The 17279-nt window shown below is 38.3% G+C and overlaps 1 protein-coding gene across 4 annotated transcripts in view; it reads left to right on the plus strand.

Moving 5' to 3' along the window:
• The window catches only part of PKIA (cAMP-dependent protein kinase inhibitor alpha), a 77273-nt gene that overhangs the window by 50348 nt on the left and 9646 nt on the right, over positions 1-17279 (plus strand). For 2 of the 4 annotated variants that reach the window (XM_045581536.1, XM_036437288.2), the window contains exon 2: positions 633-759. The exons of 1 other annotated variant lie outside the window; for it this stretch is intronic. The gene's annotated coding sequence lies outside the window, so the exon portion shown is untranslated. Of the gene's footprint in view, positions 1-632; positions 760-12092; positions 12202-17279 lie in introns of those variants that run through there. One more of the 4 variants, XM_036437289.2, reaches the window with a different exon arrangement.

Consider the following 17279-nt stretch of genomic DNA (forward strand, 5'->3'; position numbering starts at 1 on the left):
TACTTTGGAAGCACAACCTTAGGACTTTATTGCTTCACCTGTTGTAGCCTTTTCCTTTATCTTAATATCTGGCTTTCTAAATCACTGGTTGGCAGTCAACAGATTTATTCTTTCTCTGCCACACCATCACAAAAAGAAACCCACAGGCACTTCTGTGCATACGCACACACATGCACATGCACGCTTTTGTGTGTAACAGCGCTTGAAAAGACAAGCTCACAGGATATTATTCATTAAAGATCTCTGTGAAATATCCTTTGCAAGTTCACTGTGTTGTTGTTGTATTTTTTAATGAAGAATTAAGTTTAGTCAAATTAATAATTTCCTGAAAAATCTAAGCAAAAACTGGAGAAAGGAAGTAAATAAATAAAAAAAAGACTTGGAAAACTTTTTGTCCTCACTTTGTGCTTAATGAACTAAGGATAGCTGGGAAGTCTTTGCTTGGTGGGAAGACCCCAGGGCCCCCTGGACTCTGGTCATGTGTTCACTTTGTGAGTATTCAGACTTATAAACTGTGAATCACCCTTATGTCATTAGTAAGCTGTATAGAAGATGAACATTAATTTAAGACTTTAAAACTTGAGATCTATACATATAATTAATTCCCCTTTCTCCTGCTGTCTCCATTTCAGATTCCTGAATTTCTAGGAAGGCCGTGTTTCCCAAAGCAGCGATTTCTGGTAGAAGACTAAGGTCTGATCCAAGAAAAATAAAATTCAGTATAGCCAATGAATTAAGGACAAGAAAGTTTCCATTCAGGTAGGAACACTGCATATCACAGATTCAACCACCTTAAATAGAGTGTGCTGATGCTAGACATGGTATGTCTGCTTGGAAAAAGATGGGGCTGTGTTCAAGTCCCTAGGAGGCTGTGGTGTTTACCAGAGAATACCTTGGAGGAAAGGGGATACAATAACAGTATGATGTTTTATTTCCATTTTTAGCTCATTGTTGCCAGTACACGAGTGATCTCAGGGCCTGTGGTTTAATCCCTAGAGTGTAGGTATGTGGACAACAGATGAACTCCTTTGGCATTTTTTTTTTCTAAGACAAGTCATTTTCCTAAGTTTCTCCATGACCTAGTTGTTTATTAAAATTAAGTGCCATGATGACCTCAAGTCTCCTAAGTGGGGAGCAGCCCAGTGAATGGTCTGAGGACATTGACTGGTTTATTGCGGGGTACCTCTAGTCTTACTCTCAGCATAGAAGGGAGCAGAATGGGACTGGGAAAGGGGAAGTCTGCTTTGACTACCTATGTATGTCAAACCACACTCACCATTTTATCTTCATTAGCCATTTGAGATAAAGGGAATAACGGAGGTATCCCAAGAAAAAAGATCCCAGTGACATCAAAATCAGGGCCTTTTCATCTCATTCATTATTACATCCTCAGGCACTAGCTCCTGACTCCTAGGTAGTGCTCATTGTGGAACCATTAACATCACATTCCTGCAATCCAATGAGTAAATTAAACTAATTGTTTTCAACAGTTTCTTAAATCAGCAGTCTCTTAGAAAAATGGAAAACTTATCTTTAACTGCAAGAAACCTGGGCAGTTATTAGTTAAAGCAAATGTGTTGCCCTGTAGACCTACACCTGGCTATAAATAGCGGTCAGACTTGAGAGCCCCCGGACACTGAATGCACTTCCTATATATAGCTTTTCCTCTCTCCAGAGGCTTTTAGAAAAATGCTATCTTTCGTGAAAACTTGGCCTTTGTAAAGGGCATAAAAACACGAAGGCCAGTGGTTCTTAGACCTGGAAAAGATTTGCAATATTTTCCTTAGTCTGGGAATCCATGTGTTGGAGGCATGAAAACTGAAACTCAAGGAAGTTCATTCAATACAGTGTTTTGCCCAGCATCGAATGGCAAACAAGGAACAATGGTGGCACTCAGCTCTGTCTTCTAACTCCCCTGAGAGCGGCAGAGAGTACATTGCAGTAGCAGCTTATTTTCATTGTCCACAACCCACATTCCCACTATGCCTCAGCCCTTGTGCTTCTTTATGAAGGATAGGATAACATTATTTGTGAACCTGAGCCATAATTACATGTTTAAGTATTCGCCTTTTATAACTAAATGCTGTCTCTGTTAAAAATGTATGGAAGCACACTCTTCCTTCTCTACATGTCTCCGCCTGCGTTTATGACCTTCTATTGTTGACAGCTGAACTGGAAAAGATAAATTAAAGGGTTCTTATGTATTAAATATTTACTTCATACCCTGCAATGTGCACAGAATCCTTTCCCCTGAAATTTGGAGCACAAACTAGAAACTAGAAAATCTTCATACCCAGGCAGTTTTTCCTGCAGTCAGTGGAAAGTTTTCACTTGGAGATATTTAATTTCTGAACCCATTGTAATTCTTCATCAGATAAGTTGTTTTGTACTTGTTAAAACCAGTATTCAGTACTTTAGTTTCTTGAATGTTCTTGATAATAAAATATAGTCATAATGGTAATTTCTGGTACTGACAATAGAGTTGATAGTAGAGACGTAAAGTGATTTTTTTATAATGTAAAAAATGTCACGATGTTTTCCAGATAACCTGATTCATGGATCAAAATGCACTTATTATTAATCCCCCACTTTACAAAAAATTTTAAATTTTATTAATATAATGATTTTACCACATCTTTTAATTCATGTTTTCAGATACTTTGTTCAATGCATTATCTCATTTTAAAATGACTTTATACATTATATATTATGTAAATATTAATTTATATTTCTTAATGGCCAGATTAATACTTAATTACTCAGATTTGTTTAATTCCTACTGCTGTTCTTCAGTATTCCCTTTCTCTCTGGAGCCTATCCTACCGACTTCAGAAGCTCACCAAGTCAGAAAGTCCTGTTTAACGCGAATGGATGGACAAAGCTTTAAATAACATAGAGTGATAGCTGGGAAAAAGGCTATTAAACTTTGTGCTAAAGATCATCACTTTAATAAAGAGATTAATAAATAATGCTAACATTCAGACATATAATAAGGATGAAAACCATTAATGATTATACTGAACAATGACATTTTCAATAAAGGGAGATATTAAGTACTATATAGGAAACTAGTATTGCAAAGCAGATAAATTGACAAAGATTATACATTATTTAAAATATGTTCACACATAGTCATAGCAACTGTTTTTGTTTCTGGCTGCAAAGAGGCATATTGGAGTGTTTAAGCACTATTGCTCTTGGAATAGCTAGTTAGACACGACACAGAAAATACTTGATTGCAGAAGAGCAGATGTTAGCATATGTGGGAATGTGTGTGTTTAATGAATGCGTTTTTACTCATTCAGGAAGGAAAAGAAGGCCATACTTACTTTAAACGTGGCATGGGGAGATGTTAAAGTGCCGTTCTTAGACTTCTGCTGCTGTTCCTGTTCCTCTGGCATTCCCCAAAGGGTACCATCCTTCATCCATCCAAGTCAGAAGCTTGGAAGCAATCCCAGGATCCTCTTCGTAGGTCCCCTACCTTCCTGCTCCCCACCCAGTAAGCCACGGATTCCTGGCTCTCCCACAGCAGATAGCTCTCGCCAGCGTGCATTGCTCTGTCACTCCAGGCCACAGCCTGCCACTGACACACTTCTACTCCTTGTGAGCAGGCCACCTTTCAACGTCCCTTATCTTAGGCGATGGCACTTTTGGAAGCTCCACACACATTGTATTTAATGTATTAAAATGTGCCCAAATCCAAGATTCAATATCATTTATTGATAACTAACTATAGGAGAGCTGAGTGACCCTGCGGTTGATGAGAGGTACTAACTAGTGATAAAATATTAATTAAGTAGATCTTTATCTCAGTTTTGCAGGCTTTTCACACTATAGAATTAATTTTTTCTGGTGTTAAATCATTTTATAACTCACTCTCAAACTCAAGGTCTGTGGAAATGTGCTTTTCCTGTCACAAGACAGCCCTGACAGTGAGGTGTTAGATGAGGGCCGTCACGTGGACAAGAAGACCAGATACCTAAAAGGTGGAATGTAAAGTGTTTATTGTAGAACAACTAGAGGCCCAGTGCACAATATTCATGCATGGGGAGGGTGGTGGTGGAAAGCAGTGTCCTTCAGCCCAACCTGAACCCTCTTCAATTTGGGATCCCTCTCACAATCCAGGATTGCTGGATCCCAACCACTCGCCTTGCTTGCCTGCCTGATTGCCCCTAACTGCTTCTGCCTGCCAACCTGATCACCCCCTAACAACTCCCCTGCCAGCCTGATCGATGCCTAACTGTTCCTCTGCCAGCCTGATTGCCCCTAACTGCCCTCCTCTGATCACCCCTAACTACCCTCTCCTGCTGGCCTGGTCACTCCTAACTACCATCTTCTGCTGGCCTGGTCACCCCTAACTGTCCTTCCATGCAAGCCTGGTCACCCCCAACTGACCTCTTCTGCCAGCCTTGTCACCCCTAACTGCCCTCTCTTGCCAGCCTGGTTACCCCCCTCCCCTGCAGGCCTGGTCACCCCCAAATGCCTTCCCCTGCTGGCTTGGTCACCTCTAACTGCCCTCCCCTGCAGGCCTGGTCCCTCCCAACTGCTCTCCCCTACAGGCCTGGTTCCCCCCCAACTACTCTTCTCTGCAGGCCTTGTCCCTCCCAACTGCCTTCCTCTGCTGGCCTAGTCACCCCTAACCGCTCTCTCCTGCAGGCCTGGTCCCTCACAACTCTCCACTCCACTCCCCCCAACCCCTCCACTGGCCTGGTAACCCCTAACTGCCCTCTCCTGCCAGCCTGGTTGCCCCTAACTGTCCTCCCCTAAAGACCTGCTTGCACCCAACAACTCTCTCTTGCATTCCTGGCCCCTCCCAACTGCCCTCCCCTGCCAGCCATCTTGTATTCACATGGGGTGGCCACCTTGTGTATTGGAGTGATGGTCAATTTGCATATTAGGCTTTTATTATAGAGGATTATAAAAATCAAGGAAGATCCTGTGGTATCAACTATTGAGATAATATGTGTATTAGATGGTAATTTTAAAAAAACAGAATTTGTAGGGATGTCAACAAAATATCACTTTACAGATTATTGTCTCAAAAACAGAAAATAAAGTGTAGTAAGCTGTAAAACAAATATTGAAAATGGCAACTGGTTTAGTAAGTGATTAAATCAGTTCCCAGTTTCAAGACTTAATGCTTCTAAACCTTTGTTATTTCATCTTTAAAATGGAGATAATGAGAGTACCTATTTGAGAGAATTGTTGCAATACTGAACTTCTGTACCTCACGTAAACTTCTTAGTGTTATATCTGGCAAAAATGTGGCATTTTTATTGTTATTATTGATAATGCACTAGTAAACAAAAGCTGTTTTGTGATTCTTGTGATCATTGTTACTACTTGGAACAGTCAAAAAAATACTACTAGGCTTGATGTGACTTTTCATTGTAACTTTAAAGATAGAAATGTTAATAATGAGTTATTTTGAGAAGAAATATATCATTGTTCAAACATCCTTTTAAAAGCCAAATATTTATTTGAGGAAGCAAAAAACAGTCTTAGTTTAATGAAACAGTCTATATTTTAACAGCATCTTTCCTCCTTGGACTCCTCAGAGCCAGAAAAGGAGAATATAAGAGGATGATTTAGAAAGCACTGCGTTATATAACAAAGAACAGCCCCAGCCCCAGGCTCTTCATGCTCCTGTGATTTTGATGTAAATAGCCGCAGGTTCCCAGTCTGACATCAGTACTACCACTGACTGTGGGAGACACAGTCCACTTGATTAACCTTTCTCTGCTTTAGTTGCTTCAGTGTAATGTACAAATAATATTACTTGTCACTTGCCAACCCTGGGTGCTTCTTCAGCTAATTGGCTGTCTCAGCAGGGATGTTACGAAGGGTTTATAAATGATTTATAAATCATTTGCAATATTAAACAAATGATGTAAAAATCCCTAACATAGTCGGACAGAACGAATCATTCCATGCAGTAATTTGCTATTTTAGTTGTATATATTTTGTAAAAAAAACTTAAAAGAGGTAGCCCTTTTACCTCTTTTAGGTAAATAGGGATGGATTACTAGGAATTCTAGAATGCTTTTGATTGCTGTTATCTTTTAAAATCCGTTGTTATAATTAAGAATATACAGACAAAAATGTGTATTAGTGGGAATGATTACATTTCATCTCCTGATATTAAAAGTCTTATGGGCCGCAGCCCGTTTGGCTCAGTGGACAGAGCATCGGCCTGCGGACCAAAGGGTCGGGTTCATTCTGGGCAAGTACCTCAGTTGCAGGCTCCTCCCTGGCCTGAGCCCTGGTCTGTGCTTGTGCAGGAGGCAACTACCGTATTTTTCGGACCATAAGACGCACCAGTTTTTAGAGAAGGGAAATGAAGAAAAAAAGATTCTGAAACAAATAGTGTCCTAAAATATTTTATGTGCATTAAAACCCAACATCACAGTCATAAACACATGTAATCAACCCTGTGCAGGGGTCCTCAAACTTTTTAAAGTGGGGGCCAGCTCACGGTCCCTCAGAGAGCTGGAGGGCCGGACTATATGAACTACTAATTCCTACTGTAACACCTCGGCTGTGCTCACTGCCCAAAAAACCTGGCAGGCCGGATCAGACTCCTCTGCGGGCCGCATGTGGCCCGCGGGCCGTAGTTTGAAGACGCCTGCAAGTAAACAGCAGCATTTAGAACCATTTTAGAGCCGGGCAAGCACACAGAGACCACACAGAGCCGGGCAAGTAAAAAAACTTTTTTTTTAAAGTATATGTATAGGCTATATTTGGACCATAAGATGCAGGGACTTTTCCCCCCCACTTCTGGGGGAAAAAAAGTGTGTCTTATGGTCCGAAAAATACGGTAATTGATGTGTCTCTCCCACATCGATGTTTCTCTCTCTCTTTCCCCTTCTCTTCTATTCTCCCTAAAATCAATGAAAAAAATATCCTCGGGCAAGGATTAACAACAACAACAACAACAGCAAGTCTTAGGAGACTGGAAAAAAAAACTGAGTAGAAATAAGGAAACCTGCTTTCTCAGCCTACTTTCACTATTGACAATGGTATAACCTTGACAAATGTACTTAGCTGAGAAGGATATTGAGTAAGATAATTAAAAACAGAGTTATGAAATACTTTTTGTAGATGTAACATCAACATGCAAAATCCTGTGCCAAGCATTGTAGGGGACTCCAAAATCAGATCTCAAGGAAAACATAATACATCCCTATTAAAGTAACATGGAAATAATTATTGCATAGGGGTGAATTAAATAAACATTATTATTATTACGAGGGTAAATTGGAGAAGAATAGGTTTAGGTAAGTAGTAGTTGGCCCACAGTTTCAACAGTAAAGAAAGAGATGACAAAGGTAATGACCAGAAAAAGAATGGAAATGCGGAACACTGAAGTCACACTGAATGGGTAGAGTTAAAACATGAAGTTTATGAAATGACTGGAAGTGAGGAATTAGTGAGATGGAGTAACTGAAGACAATTCTAATTTATCAATCATAGGCACCTGAGAAAATAGTGCTTCCATACACTACAGTATGAGAGGAATGAGTAATTTTGAGAGTGAAGGTGCAGATAAAGCAAAAAATTCCATTTTGAACTTTCTAAATGTGAGTTTTCAAGGACATCAGTGGTAGAATATCCATTAGGCTGCAAAAGCTCTCAAAATATCAGGCCACACATTTATTGATTTGATAGTCACATAGATACAGGTGGCACTTAAGAATTACTAAAACAGAGTTTAAAGGACACAGAAGAGAATAAAGATTCTTTAAGAGGTAAGGGGAAGGAAGAGCAAGATAAAATATGAGAAGGAGATGATGGGGGAACAGAAAGTACAGTGTCTGTGGCAGACCAGGGAGAGAAAAGAACTTGTATGCATGCATCTAGGCGTAACTAATGGACACAGACAGTAGGGGCGTGAGGGCCAGTGCTGGGGGGTTGGAGTGGGCGGGGAGAGGTCAATGGGGGAAAAGGAGACATATGTAATACTTTCAACAATAAATAATTTAAATTAAAAAAAAGAGGAGTAACAATATGAACTGCTATGTACAGTTGATTCAGTGTTTCCCAAACTTTTGACATATGTGTACCCTTCTATAATTTTCGTAACACTGAGTACCCCTCATACTCATGAGAACGTAGAATTAGGAGCAGCTAAGCACGGTGCAGTGCATATCCCCACCAAACTCTTCCCGTACCCCTGGGGGTATGTGTACCACACTTTGGGAAACACTGAATAGAGGATTATTTGTGATTAATCTGTAATAGTCTTTCTTTGAGAAAACGATGGTAAATTGATAGCTATGAAAGGCAAAGGAAATAAAATAAAATAATATGGAGGAAACAGGAACAATCAGCATCCACTTCTATTCCTGTAAGTCTGGCAATAAATGAAAGTAAAACAGGTAAGTAGATTAAAAAGCATGCCACACAAACCAAGTTAAAAGGAGGAATTATTTTATAACAGGGAAAATGCAAGCAGTTTTTATAGGCATCGGGGAAGTAGGGAAAATGAGACTGCAAAAGCACAAGACAGAACGGAAGGCCAATAATGAAGAGAAGATGGACTCAGCACCAGTCAGGTGTTAACGTTGGGCAAAAGGATTCTTGAATGAAGAGAAAAGACACATTTTAGTGTGATAATAGAGGGAAATTGATGATATTTATGTAAGACAAGTCTTGCCATAAAGTCAATAGACAAGATTTTCTGTGACGAATAGGAAAATGAAATATAAATAAAACTGAGAGATGTGAAGGGATTGAGAAGTACAGGTTGGTTGTTACAAAATAATTGCGTGGATGTAAAGTACATCAGTGGGAGAATAGTCAATAATATCGTGATAACTATGTAAGGGGCCAGGTGGGTCCTTAAAATATAGAGGGGACCATTCTGTAAAGTACATGATTGTCTAACCACTATTCTATAATCTGAATTTATACAGAATAATAGTGAAAGTGAACTATAATTGAAAAAAGACTGAAGAAGCACAGAAAAATAAAAATAAAACTGCTGTTGTTAGTGTGGTAAAAGAGATAGCTAGAAGTGAGCAAAGGGATTTATGAGTAGCTGTAAAGCCACCTGTTGTTGCCTATGTGGGCAATTTATTTCCTCAAGGAAGACAGCTGGGCCTCTGGCTCATAAAAATTACAGGCTCAGATTTCTCATTATAAAGTTTTTATTTGTTAAGCATTGTGTAAAGAAAAAACAGGATTTGAATCTCAGCTAAAGAAAGTTTCTGAGAAGAAATTAATGGTATAATTGATTGTACATTGTAAATAACAAAAAATATGAAAATGTATTCATGTATTGATAGATAATAGATATAAAAGCATAAGGGTCACAATGATCACATCAAAAATAAATTGATGAATAGGAAAACAATTGAGAGTTCCAAATATTGGAACTTTTTGAATGAGAATTTTTATTACATGGTGGCAATCAGGGAAGAGGTAAAGACAGACCTTCCTCCAGCTAAGGAGCAGGGATATTATCTCTAATAGTATTAGTCAAAGGATTAGGGATATTATCCCTAATAGTATTAGTCAAAAGCTCACTGTGAAAGCCATTAAAAGACAGTCTATTTTTCTCATATTTTATTCTAGCAATGTTTGTGATAAAAGGTCAATGCCTTGGGGTTAGAATAAAAATACACACACACACACAAGGTTTGGCTTGACCTAGTTAGTAGATGTTGGCGTATATCTGTGATCAGTGTGTGAGCTCGCCTTTCTAAGTGTGGTTTTGCTAGAAAACTATCCAAACTCCTCTGCAGGGCAATCCGAGAGCATTGAAGCCGCGGTCTGGTGCGGGGATGAGAACTGTGCCTTCACAGAGGAGACTGGTGTGGACTTTTTCACATCAACTTGTGGTTCTTGATTTTTTTTCCTTGATGTCCTTCACTCCAAAGTGTGACTCAAGGGAAAAGAGAATGGAAGCAGCACAAGTCCCGGAACCCTGTCCAGAGTTCCTGAGACTGAGTGTGACACCCTCTGGCTTGTGAGATTAGTGGCTGTTTTGGAAATAAACTAGTGGATTGTTTTGAAGATGGAATTAGACAAGTAATATCCTTATACAGCAAAATAAAAGAGAAAAAGATGGATAACCCTTAGCATGGTAATAGATCAGCTGATACTTCTAGAGCATTCTAGGAATTATTTGCTTAAATTCTTTACGAAAGGATTTCCTTCTCTAATTCGCAGCGTTCCTCGATAGTTTCCTCTTCCCGTCACATCCATGGTTCTCAGTTTGGCCCTGAGTCCCTGCATGTCCTCCCAGCCCTTTCAGTCATTCCCAGAGACACCTTCAACAGGTTCTCAAGTTTAACGAATTCCCATGGTAACCCCAAGGCTGTCTGCCTTGTTTGCTTGTCTGCACTGGCACAGAAGTGGTGGGAAAGGCTGGCACCTCGGCACTGGTCAAGTCCGTGGCACCAAACTCTCCTCGCAGCCCCGGGTTCCTCCCCACCCACACTCACAGCAAGTGCTTTCTACGTGCACTTGGTGAAACAGTAAAAAAAATATTTTGTCCCGTCTTGCCCTTTAAGTACGGGTCTTTTTAATATTCTGTGTGATATTGGAGGCGGGGGGGGGGGGGTCCCCAGGCACTTCTGCCGTGTACCAAGGTCATGGCCGTCTGAGGAAAGCACCCCGACTGCTTGACTGCGGCAGAACTCGCACCTTTTTCCACGGACCACCATTTGTACATGAAAGAACAACTGACAGGCGAACTGTGGTTTCTCAAATTTGGGTACTTGGAGGAGTTTTTTTCTTTCTTTCAAAATGAACCAAGTGAGCCAGTCACTTAAAGGGATCCAAAATCCAACTGAATCTGTTGCCAGTGAAAAAATCTGAATGGTGAGACAAAAACTCCCATCTTGGAAAACTTATCTGTTCCTGTGAATTTGTCAGTTTTTTGCTTCTTAAAGACTTTGTTGATGAAAGAGCTGGCTATAATAATAAATTATATAGTGAAATATGATAGAATTTGAAAATTTTATATAACCCAAGAAACCAATATTTACCAAATGACCAATGCCTGACATTAAAAAAAAAAAAAAAATCTGCATAGGCAAAAGAGCCATTTAAAGGACTAGGTACAAAATAGGTTTTAATAAAACAGAATCTGGAAAGCACATTAATATGGCTTTAGATTACACATTGCAAAAATTAAAAAAATCTGCAATCATCCCAAAAGGGTATTATAATTCGCCTCACTTTTTCAACTAAAAAAATCTGTGTGAGGCCAGACTTCTTCACATACTTCAACTAAAACAGCAGATTGAGACAGATTGATTACAGAAGCAGATCTGAGAGACCAGATGTCTTTCATTAAGCCAGACATTTGCAAATTTAGCCAGAGAATTACAAAATTTAAAGCAATGCCATTCTCCTCTCCCCCCCCCCTCCTTTTTTTTTCTTTTTTCTTTGGAAAATATATTTTGTTTTATTAAAAATATTTATGGTGTCAAAACCGGTTTGGCTCAGTGGATAGAGCGTCAGCCTGTGGACTCAAGGGTTCCAGGTTCGATTCAAGGGCTTATATCTTGGTTGTGGGCATGTCCCCGGTGGGGGGTGTGCAGGAGGCGGCTGGTCAATGTTTCTCTCTCAGTGATGTTTCTAACACTTTATCTCTCTCCCTTCCTCTATGTGAAAAATCAATAAAATATGTTTTAAAAATATTTAATGGTTTATTACCTACATTTTAAGTAATTAATAAATATTTAATTCAATGTGTCTCGTGGTAAATATTGGCAGATATAACCACAGAAACAAAAGCTCGTTGGAGTGCTCAATAATTTTTAGGAAATCTGAGTTAAAATACTACAGAAACACTAATGTGGACCGCGCCCTAAGCACATGGTGTTATACTCCAGGGCTTTTAATATTCCCCATGGTTTCATAAAGTGACAGTTGGGATGTTCAAGAATGGCATTTGTAATAATGGGGCCGGAAGACTTTTCCTTCTCTTTTAGACTGAAGTCATGCCATTCACATTAAAAGAAAGAAGTCTCCAGTGCATGCTGATGGCATTCTCTCCATTCTTTCTTCCAAGTCAGTGCGTCTCATTTCATGTGTCCCCATTTGCAGGAGTAAAATTAGCATGACATCCAGTCACCATTTGGCTCATGACTCAATGTCACTATAAAAATCCCGTTAGCAGCTTCCCAGGTCCTGCTGCTTCCAGGGCACATCCATGTGGAACTCTTCAGTCTGTGTGACACAGGACATGTAAGTACAGGCCTTTCCCAGCCTCTCGCGCTCCATCTAAATCTGTAAATTCCACTAGAGCAAGATCTTCTGGTTTATTTCCGCAAGTACTTTGTGTAGGTGATATTTCAGAAGGTAGAAGTTACCAAGGAAAGACGAGCACAAGGGAAGAATCCTTAGGCCCTCCGCGTACCGCTCCTTTTGTCCAAGAGCGAGGAAGGGGCCCTTCTTTTTTAAGTGGGAAGAGAGAGAGCAAGCTTATTTCTTAGGCGTGGATTTTGATTGAACTTTCAGATATACATATTAGAGATTCATGCTTTAAATTTTAATCTGCCTTCAAATAACACAGTACTTAAATAATAAAGTGTCTTTTCTCTTCTCCAATCAGTGGTTAAATATTAGTACAGTTGGCTCTTTTGTAAAACTGGATACAAAAAACCAGCAGCGTGTTATCTTGTTTATGGCTAATACTACCGTTTTGTCCTGCCTAGAAACTTCTAATTATAGCAACATAAACAGGGAAACGCTAGTGAAGATTCAAAACCCGCTTTTGGTAAATTGTCCAGGTTTTATTCCGACTCGCTTATTTTTATAAAGCCAGACTGTTTGCTAATTACTTCTCTTTAAGCCTCTGCCAGCTGCTGACATTTATTAGAATTTTGGTGACTTTTATAATTTTTTTTTCCTTTTGGTGAATATCTTTCAGAAAACATCACTTGGCAACAGTTTCCCCAGAATTTCTAAGCAAAACTCCAGGTCATTATACAGTGGCATATGTGGTGTAACTGAAGAGCTATGTCTACATATTGATTAACTGAAGAAAAGAGTAACATAGCTGCCATGCATGTAAAAATACTGTTTTGAGCGTATAATCAGAATTCATCAAAAGAGTTATACCATGGAGAGAGAGAAAAAAATATAGAGTTTACAACATCTATATATTCTGTATAAAAATATAATTGTAATCCTTCATTCTCATATTTCTACATGTGCTATTTATCAGGTGTTTTTTTTTTTTTTTTTTTTTTTTTTTTTTTTTTTTTTTAACTGAAAATTAAGTCTATTGCCTGGAGAAAGTAAATGTAATAAAAATTAAATACTTCTACAATAATAACTATAATAATTATTATTATTGAGTACCTAGTACTTAGTTTCTATGTTCCCTTAAAGGTGTAAAAGTGAGTGCACACCAGTCTAGCAAATTTCATAAATGCTTAAGAAAAAGGGGTGTCTATAGGACTGAGCTCTTCTCACAATTGCCATTATTGTCTTTCATTCTATTCAACTGAGCTGTTGCAGTTAAACAGCAAAAGTGGGTTCTTTTCAGATAGCAATAATCCCACTAAGAGCTTTTCCTATTTTTCACAAGGTAAATATGAGAGTCATCAAATAAAAACCAACACAACCTGGGGAAGTGATTAAATATGGATATCAAGTGAGAGAAATGAGTAAAAGATGCTCCAACATAGTGTATCCATGAGGCCAGTTTTCTCTGTTTGTGTGTTTTGTTGTCTTGGTTTGCTTTATTGAATATGAAATGCCTGTGCAAAACCAAGTGAAATACCTATTCAGAAATTGTCTGAGAGCTTGTGAGAACAATCCCAGTAGGAGATGCACATTTCTGCATTAGCTGTAGTGAAGAATTAGATGCTTTGAGATTAGATGACTTATTTAAGTCAGGAAATGGAGAAAGTCAGGATTGGTCCTTAATTCCTACAAAATGTGCCCTTATTTCAACAGGTGACCCTCGAGAAATGTGAAGAATACAAATAGGATGGAACCAAAATAGTAAGATTTCGTGGAAGCTAAGAAAGTGACAGCTGGTATTTTTATCAGCACCTCCCATCATGTGCCAGACATTGTGTTAGCCTCTGCAGATACACAATCCAAACAAATTCTCAATGCCACCTTGACTAAATATATTTATCACTATTTATAGATGAAGAACTGAATATAGGGGGGTTAGATATAGCATAACAAGTTAATGGAAAGTCTAGGTTCAAATACAGATAGGTCCGATTCCTAGAATAGTAAATGGGGCTCATTATTTGCTGTTTATTTGAGGGGAGAGTTTCAAACAGAATGTAGCTGGCAGCCTCAAGCATTGCAGAGAACTCAAACAGGAACAACCCTCAGAAGCATCGTTAACATCAAGCTGTTACTTAATATTCGTAAAGATCACTGCAGTGATTTATAAGAAAGTAGTCTACATAAAATATACTACATAAAAGCCAACAAAATACAAAAAATTATAAAGGATTGTTCAAAGAAATGGAAAATAAAAGTAGTTGCATCCTTCAGAGAATTTTAATGAAGGAAAAAGATTAATCAGTGAAAAGATGAGTGAAGATTGAGGAAAGGTTATTTGTTTGAATGGTTCATCCCATTTTTTTAGTTAAAGAAGACATAACATGCATATAAACTTAGGGAGAAATCCAGAGGAGAAAGGAGACTCAAATTACTGAAGGGAAAAAAATGGACGAAACAAGGTACTATGGGAAGTGATAGGAAATAGAACTGGCAGTATGCTTCCGAAAGAAAGAGGTAGTTCATCTAGGAAAGAGAGGCCACTGATCACAGAGAAACGGTTGGAGAGAGGAAGAGATTTAAGAGAATTTGCAACAAATGTCCCGTATCTTCTCAGAAAAGGAACACCTAAGTCATCTCTGAAGGCAGGTAGTGTCTGGTTATGTGGACAGAAAGGGTTTGGAATCCTTCCCACAAAGACAAGCTTAAGGAAGAGTCAACTAGAGGTGAACAAAAGAATTTCCCAACAACTCAGGGTGTTTACTAATAATAGTGTCACAAGCTCCTAGTTGAGCCAGTTGGCACAATTTTGTGTCTTTTTCTGGTAACACTAGCTACCCAGAAATAAGATCAGAGAAAAGACACCTTCTGTTTTCCCAGGTGAGGCTTAGGAAGGTTGAGGTCACAGAGGGACTTCTTTTTTTAAAATCCTCACTCAAGGATATATTTTTATTGATTTTTAGAGAGAGAGGAAGGGAGGAGAGAGAGAACAATTTGAGAGAAAAATATCAGTAGTTTGCCTCCCATACGCACCTCAACCAGGGAACAAAGTATTACTGATGGCCCCTTTGTTTTTGTTTTTGTTTTTCTATTGACCACCTTCTCCCCACATATTCCTCTCCCAGCCTTCACCATTTTATTGTCCGTGTTCAGGGGCCATACATAAGTATATCCACATAAGTTCCCTGGTTAATTGCTCCCCCCCTCACCCTCCACCCCTACCTTCCCTCTGAGATTCACCAGTCTGTTCCATGCTTATATGTCTCTGGATCTATTTTGTTCATCAGTTTATTTTGTTCATTAGGTTCTACATATGAGTGAGATAATGTGATACTTACCTTTCTCTGACTGGCTTATTTTGCTTAGCATAATGTTTTCCCGGTCCATCCATGTTATCTCAAAGGGTAAGAGATCTTTCTTTTATACAGCTGCATAAGTATTCCATTCTGTAGATGTACCACAGCTTTTCCCCCCACTTGTGCTGCTATGAACATAGGGGAGCATCCATTCTTTCTGACCGGTGTTTTGTTTCTTATGAAATATTCCTAGAAGATGTTGCTGCCTATGGTTTCTTCTAAGATTTTTATGGTTTCACATTTAGATCTTTTATCCATTTTGAGTTTATTCTTGTGTATGGTGTAAGTTGATGATCTAGTTTCTTTTCTTTCTTTCTTTCTTTCTTTCTTTCTTTCTTTCTTTCTTTCTTTCTTTCTTTCTTTCTTTCTTTCTTTCTTTCTTTTTTTTTTTGCATGTACTTGTTCAGTTTTCCCAACACCATTTATTGAAGAGACTATATTGACTCCATTGTATGCTTTTGCCTTTTTTTTTTTTTTTTTTTTGTCAAATATTAATTGAGTATAATGGCTTGGGTCAGTTTCTGGGGTTTCTGTTCTTTTCTTGTGCCAGTACCAGCCAGTTTTGAGAACAGTTGCTTTGCAGTATTACTTGATATCTGGTATTGTGATCTCTCCAACTTTGTTCTTTCTAAAGATTGCTGCAGCTATTCAGGGTCTTTTTTCTTCTATATACATTTTTGGAGACTTTGTTCTAGGTCTGTGAAATGTGCCATTGATATTTTAATAGGAATTGCATGGAATCTATAGAGTGCTTTGGTTAGTTCAGACATTTTAATGATTTTGATTCTACCAATCCACTTGTTTTATCTATAATATATCTTCTATCTCTTTTCTCAGCATCATGTAGTTTTCTGAGAACAAATCTTTTTACCTTTTTGGTTAACTTTATTTCTAAGTATCTTATTTTTGTTGCAATGGTAAAATATATATATATATATATATGTTTTGTTTCTCATTCTGAGAGTGCATTATTCGTGTATAAAGATGCTACTGATTTCTGAGTGTTAATTCTGTATCTTGCTATATTGCCAAATTCATTTATTAAATCTAGTGTTGTTGTTTTTTATGGAGCCTTTAGGGTTTTCTATGTACAGGATCATGTCATCTGTGAATAATGATAGTTTTTATTCCTCCTTTCCAATTTGGATGCCTTTTATGTATTCTTCATGTCTGATCACTGTGGCTATGAGTAAGAGTGGTGAAAGTGGACATCCCTGTCTTGTTCCTGTTCTTAGGGAAAATGTTTTTAGTTTTTCCCATTGTATGATGTTGGCTGTAGGTTTGTTATTTATGGCTTTAATTTTGTTGATGTATGACCATTTTATTCCCATTTTGCTGAGAATTTTTATCAAAAAATAGGTGTTGGATTTTGTCTAATGCTTTTTCTGCATCAATTGATATGATCACATTATTTTTGTCTTCTAATATATTTATGTGATGTATCACATTTATTTATTTGTGAATATTGTACTAGCCTTGCATACCTGGGCTAAATCCCACTTGGTCATGGCATATGATTTTTTAATGTATTGCTAATGAGGATTTTAGTATCTATGTTCATCAGGGATATTGGCCTATAATTCTCTTTCTTAGTAATGTCTTTATCTGGTTTTGGAATTAGGATAATGCTGGCCTCATAAAAAGAATATGGAAGTATTCTTTCTTCTTGAATTTTTTTGTAATAGTTTGAGGAGGATAGGTGTTAGTTCTTCTTTG

The sequence above is a fragment of the Pipistrellus kuhlii genome, unplaced genomic scaffold (assembly GCF_014108245.1).
Source record: "Pipistrellus kuhlii isolate mPipKuh1 unplaced genomic scaffold, mPipKuh1.p scaffold_m20_p_14, whole genome shotgun sequence".
NCBI lineage: Eukaryota > Metazoa > Chordata > Mammalia > Chiroptera > Vespertilionidae > Pipistrellus > Pipistrellus kuhlii.